Consider the following 6,344-nt stretch of genomic DNA (forward strand, 5'->3'; position numbering starts at 1 on the left):
AACTACGTTTCACAACCAAACACCCACGAGATGTGACAAGGAAACAACGCAATATCACATGTGCAAGACTGGAGTTTTCACGTGAGACTACGATAGCTCAGATGAAACGTCAAACAGACACGGGTGCTCCTGCTAAATTTATACTAATTTATCTTCCATTCCAAATAGGTAGAGAAAAAAAGCCTTTTTCAGAAATTAAGCCATGCTTGCCGATATTGTGGTCTGTAACTCCTCCCCGAGCTCCCCGCTGCTCTGTATCTTGCTCTCTCATTGGCTGTTGGTCATCGCCAATGTAGTTTTCTGTCAGAACACTTTTCAGACAGCATGATTTTTTAATCGCAGACAGGTCCAGATATTTAGCATGCCAAATATCTCACGGGCGTCAGCGACTCATCGGCAATTCTCTCAGATCGCGTCTATGCTCATTCACACTGCGTGATTGTCACTTGCGTGAACGAACACAAATTTGCCTGCGATTTCGGGCATTTGTCGGCGAGTTCTCAAAACCTTTCGGGGAGCCAAAAACTGGGCTAAAATCGTGCATTCTGAACTCGGCTTTAGACACATTAGGCACATGATAAACAGACCTACCGTTATAATAGATATTGGCACTTTTGGAACACTGCATGAATTAATAAATATGGGCACTTTTGCAACACTGCTGCAATGAATTAAAAGGATCAAGGCTACATTACCAAAAAGCACTGTAAGCCTAGATAGATTGCAGAAAAATTGGTACTAGTGATTCCCAGTTTCTATGATGTAGCGGAGCTTAGAATTAGGCTTGCTGTGATAGTGTTGCGGCTTAACAACGGTATCACCGTTAGCACAGTCTGTTACGTCACTTGCCTATACCGACCCCCCCAACTTCGTTCAGATTTTTCATAGTAATAAAAATTATTATTTAGTTCAGTAAAAGAACAGACACTATAATTAAGAACTAAACATAGCCACTCAATGCAGTGTGCCGAACCACAGTCAGATCACAAAGCAGATTTCATTAGCCGCATTTCCACTGTCGGGCCGGTGGGAGCCAGGGCTTAAAACGGGCCAGGCGGGGCTAAAAGCCTCGGGCCAGTAGCGCTGAGGCCAGAATAGCGCAGGGTTTCCACAGTCGAGCCTGAAGCTCTGCTGCACTTCACTAAAACACGACCTTTAAACGCCTCTCAGGAACAACGTCATGAAACCCCATCATTTCACCAACAAAGAGAAGTTATCAGAAAACTAGGAAATAAGTCACTGGAAATAGGGTGATCACAAAACGAACATGATAAAAATGGCCATTTGTTTGCATGCTTTGTTAAATATTCTAATTCAAAAGCATCAATGTTTTACTATAGAATAAGTGATGCATTGATCACAATTAATTAATTTATCAGTACCCAAAATTAAATTGCACAGAAATAAATGTATTTCTATTTTATGTATTTTAAACGCTTATGAAAATAGCCTGCTTATTCAGTCGAGTCTGTTTCTGTTTATTTGTAGCCTGTACGTCACATCTAGAAAGAATGATAATATCTCTATTACTATTAAAGCTCCGAACAAAACAAAAAAAACTACATTTTTATGATAGGCAACATGGAGCTAAACTCTTGGGATGAGACTTATGACAGATAAAATGTTACTAAATAAAAACATAATTGTGATAAAGAATAAGAGGTTGACGTCTGATTTCTCCAAGTGGTTGCATTTACCATGTTTACTATGGTAACGTTAATGTTTTGCGTGCATAGTCTTTTACATTACTTTTAAATATTTCTGCCATGTGGTGATTATAATCCACATCGGATCAAGTTATTTCAAACACTCGCTGCTGACTAAGAGTGAGTTTTGAGCGCAACTTATTTTAAAAAGTCTTTAATACTGGTGTTAAAGCGTTTATCTTTCTGTAATGATCCGCGGCTGATGCTCTCTAGACTCGGAGAAACTCCGCCTTTGTTCATAACCACTCCTCTCGCCCCAGCTGGCCCACTTTGGCCAAAGGTTTTCGTGGGGCCAAAGACACAGTGCTGTTCAAACAACCAGCCTACAATGGTAAAAATCCACTCACTCATTGTTTTATAATTCCAAAGAATCATAAACAGTCTCCCCACACAAGCGGTTCCAGACTATGATGTCATACTCCGTGAAAGTCCAGCCTATTTATGATGCTCTATGCCCTATTAGCATGTCAAAAGCCCTGAGAAGTTGCAGTCTGCCATTAATATTTTCTTTCTGTAGCTGCTGTAGGTAACATCTTAGTGCCAAAGAGCTATTACAGCTACTTTCACACTGCTGGCAAATGTAGGCAAAAAAAAATTTTCACATGCTATTCAGATCTGTTTTTTTCATGACAGTGTGAACAGCACAAACCACATGGAAGCTGATCTTTTTAAATCCGATTTGTGCTTCTTCAATATGTCAGAATCAGAATGAGCTTTATTGCCAGGTATGTTTACACATACAAGGAATTTGTATTGATAAAAGCTCCGCAGTACAACAGAATCACAGCGACAGAACATAAAACACATAATAAAAGAATTAAAAAAAAAATAATACAAATAAGTAGGTAAGGAATGACAATATACAAACTGACAATTGTAGGCAGGTATATTACAAAAAGCAGTTATGTATGTACAGGTATATTTATGTGCAAAAATTAAGTGTACACTAAGTATGTGTGTTAGATTAATACGTTTATGTGTATATAAATATAAAGTGTAGCATGTTCCACAGTTATCATCAATTGTTCATTAGATGGATTGCCTGAGGGAAGAAACTATTCCTGTGCCTGGTCGTTCTTGTGCTCAGTGCTCTGTAGCGTCGACCAGATGGCAACAGTTCAAAGAGGGAGTGTGCTGGATGTGAGGGGTCCAGAGTGATTTTGCCAGCCCTTTTGCTCACTCTGGATAAGTACAGTTCTTGAATAGAAGGGAGGGTTGTACTGATGATTCGCTCAGCAGTCCAGACCAGGGCTCTGAACCGGTTCAATGAACGAAAATGAAAACCGGAAACAAACGATATTTTGACAGGAACAGAACCAAGAAACAGAAACTAAATGAATTTTTTTAGTTCCGAACAGAATCCAAAATTTGAAATGCACATTAACCGGTTAATAACGTTATTTTATCATTCCTTTTAATATTTGAAATTTGCTGTCAACCAAATCACAAATTCCAGCGGTACAGCATACGCAAATGTGATGCTGAAGGCAGCGAGTGAAATGTCCGCTCAGCTGTGAACCAAGTCAAGTCTCAATGGCAATGCACCGCCTTCAGGGCCAGATTAAGACCAAAAAGGGCCTATTTTTTCTAGGCGTTGGTGCATGTGCATTCAACACTCAAGTAGAGACCTAGGAGTACCGCGGGACCCAGCGCAACAGAGCGCGTCGCAAGATAATATTTGATTGGTGAATGCGGACGACAAGATATTATTGTGTGCGGGTTGCGGGAAAATTAAGTTATTTGCGGGACTCCCGCAAAGTGGAAATATCTAGCAAAATAAAATTACTAAAAACAGATAAACCTTTATTTATAATAGACTAAAATTAAATAAAATCGACTTTGCGGAATGGGAGGATGCTGATGAAACCATAGACAGCGACATGTAATTCCATTCTGAAATAGCGAGAGATCCAGTGGTGGAAAAAGCGATGTCAAGAGTTTCCGAAATAAAGCAAAGTAACACGCCATTTAGGTTACTTTGCATTCCAGCTCCCAGCGCACCATTGGAGAGGGCTTTCAGTAATTGCGGTCGCATAAGTGGGCAGAGACGGATTAATCTGAAGCCCTCATCAATGAACGACATGCTATTCCTGCACAGACTCCATTAGTAGTCGTAGTCTACAAATTGTTTTTTAATTCCGTTCATTTTTTATTTATTCATTTAGCTAAATATTTAAAATTGGTCTATTTTGTTATTGAGGAAAAATTATTTTTTTGGTTTGTTTAATGTTTGAGGAAAAGAAGGCATTCTTAAGCAGTATAGGCAAATTTTTCTTTGAACATGAAATAAATCCAGGTTTATTATTATGTAAATCATTAGGCTATACTATAGCCTAATAGGTATATTTTTAGGGGCCAAGCACCGAAGGTGCGAAGGCACCTATTGTGTTTGTTGGCGTTATTATTAGGGGCCAAGCACCAAAGGTGCGAGGCACCTATTGTTTCTGTTGGCGTTATTAGGGGCCAAGCACCGAAGGTGCGAAGGCACCTATTGTGTTCGTTGGCGTTATTAGGGGCCAAGCACCGAAGGTGCGAGGCACCTATTGTTTCTGTTGGCGTTATTAGGGGCCAAGCACCGAAGGTGCGAAGGCACCTATTGTGTTCGTTGGCGTTATTATTAGGGGCCAAGCACCGAAGGTGCGAAGGCACCTATTGTGTTTGTTGGCGTTATTATTAGGGGCCAAGCACCGAAGGTGCGTAGGCACCTATTGTTTTCGTTGGCGTTATTATTATTAGGGGCCAAGCACCGAAGGTGCGAAGGCACCTATTGTGTTTGTTGGCGTTATTATTAGGGGCCAAGCACCGAAGGTGCGTAGGCACCTATTGTTTCCGTTGGCGTTATTAGGGGCCAAGCACTGAAGGTGCGAAGGCACCTATTGTGTTTGTTGGCGTTATTAGGGGCCAAGCACCGAAGGTGCGAAGGCACCTATTGTGTTTGTTGGCGTTATTATTAGGGGCCAAGCACCGAAGGTGCGTAGGCACCTATTGTAATCGTTGGCGTTATTATTATTCTGCTTCTTCTTCTTCTTCTTCTTCTTCTTCTTCTTCCGCCGCAAGTCTATGGCAGCCCATAGAACCGATTGCGGGAAAGTTGTATAATTTGGCACACTGATAGAGGACAGTCCCAACATTAACTATAGCTAATTTGAAGTCTCTAACTCCTACTCTCTAGCGCCACCACTTGTCCAAACTTTCAATGTTTGTATGCTAATAACTTTTGAACCGTAAGCCAGAAAATGGAAATTCTTTTTTCCTCTGAATCCTTGGCTCATGCCAAGTCGAAAGAACCCCAAAATTCAAAAATCGCAAGGTTTAGTTTTTTCGCTATTTTCAATTTTTCGAAAAACCTACTTTTTCGAACTCGTGCTAGACGGTTAGTCCGATTGCCACGAAAATTGGCTCAGATCATCTTCAGACCATGCTGGCAAAAAGTTATGGAATTCAAGTTGATTCGTCCAACCATTGTCGAATGACACGTAAACAAATTTGACGAAAAGCACGCAAAAATGCACTTGAGGCTATATCTCAGCAACGGTTTGGCATATTGAGACCAAACTTGGTGTGTGTTATAATAAGCATGACCTGAGACTACCTGCAGTGTTTCGACACAGCGCCACCTAGTGGTCAGGAGATATGAAAAATGCATATTTTGGCTTATATCTTCTGAATGGTTTGGCCAAAAATCACACAACTGGTCTCTTTAGATTCAGTGAGTCATGTCGAGTCGTATGATATGCAAATTTCCCGTGTCAGCCATTTTAGGCGTCGGCCATTTTGAATTATGTTTTAAAATGCTGTATTTTTTCAACGCAGCATCGTATCGTTTCGCAAATAATTACAAAAATATTCGGCTCCATGCCCTGAAGGTACTCAAAAAGCTTGGTGGCAGCGCCACCTTGTGGTCAAGAGTTATAATGAATTATCACAAAAATGCTAATAACTTTTGAGTAAATTAGACAATTGAAATGCAAATGGTCTCCCCGTATTCTTTGGGTCATTCCGAGAACATAGATACCAATTATGCCAAAATTGGCCATACTTCCTGTCCGCCATTTTGATTAATGTTGAAAACCTACTTTTTCGAACTCCTCCTAGACCGTTAGTCCGATTTTCACCAAATTTGACGTGAATCATCTTCAGACCATGCTGGCAAAAAGTTATGGATTTCGTGTCGATATACAAAACGGTTCTGATTTAGCGCATCAACGAATTTGCTGGAAGGGTGCCAAAATGCATTTGAGGCTGTATCTCTGCAACGCTTTGACATTTTTGCACCAAACTTTGTATGTGTCATCGCCACCTGACACTGACCATGCCACATAAATTTGGTAACAGCGCCACCTATTGGTCAAGAGTAATGAACCATTCATTAACTATGAATATTTACACTTATAAAAATGCTAGTAACTTTTTAATGCATTAGCCTATTGTAATGAAACTGGCCTCAAAATATTCCCTGGCTTATGCCGACAACATAGATACCATATATGCCAGAGTAAGCCGAACTTCCTGTCCGCCATTTTGATTTATGTTGAAAACCTACTTTTTCGAACTCCTCATCAACCGTTAGTCCGATTTTCACCAAAATTGACTCAGATGATCTGTAGACTGTACTGACAAAATGTTATGGATTTTGTA

The 6,344-nt window shown here is 40.4% G+C and overlaps 1 protein-coding gene and 1 long non-coding RNA gene across 4 annotated transcripts in view; one reads left to right on the forward strand and one right to left on the reverse strand.

Annotated features, from left to right (window-relative positions):
- tcf25 (transcription factor 25 (basic helix-loop-helix)) overlaps positions 1–6,344 on the reverse strand; it is a 291,833-nt gene that overhangs the window by 209,660 nt on the left and 75,829 nt on the right. The gene's annotated exons all lie outside the window — the stretch shown is intronic.
- LOC128025823 (uncharacterized) overlaps positions 3,555–6,344 on the forward strand; it is a 61,748-nt gene continuing 58,958 nt past the window's right edge. For both annotated transcript variants that reach the window (XR_008186238.1, XR_008186237.1), the window contains exon 1: positions 3,555–5,016. This is a non-coding gene — a long non-coding RNA (uncharacterized LOC128025823). The remainder of the gene's footprint in view (positions 5,017–6,344) is intronic.

This window comes from Carassius gibelio, chromosome A13 (genome assembly GCF_023724105.1).
Source record: "Carassius gibelio isolate Cgi1373 ecotype wild population from Czech Republic chromosome A13, carGib1.2-hapl.c, whole genome shotgun sequence".
Classification (NCBI taxonomy): Eukaryota; Metazoa; Chordata; class Actinopteri; order Cypriniformes; family Cyprinidae; genus Carassius; species Carassius gibelio.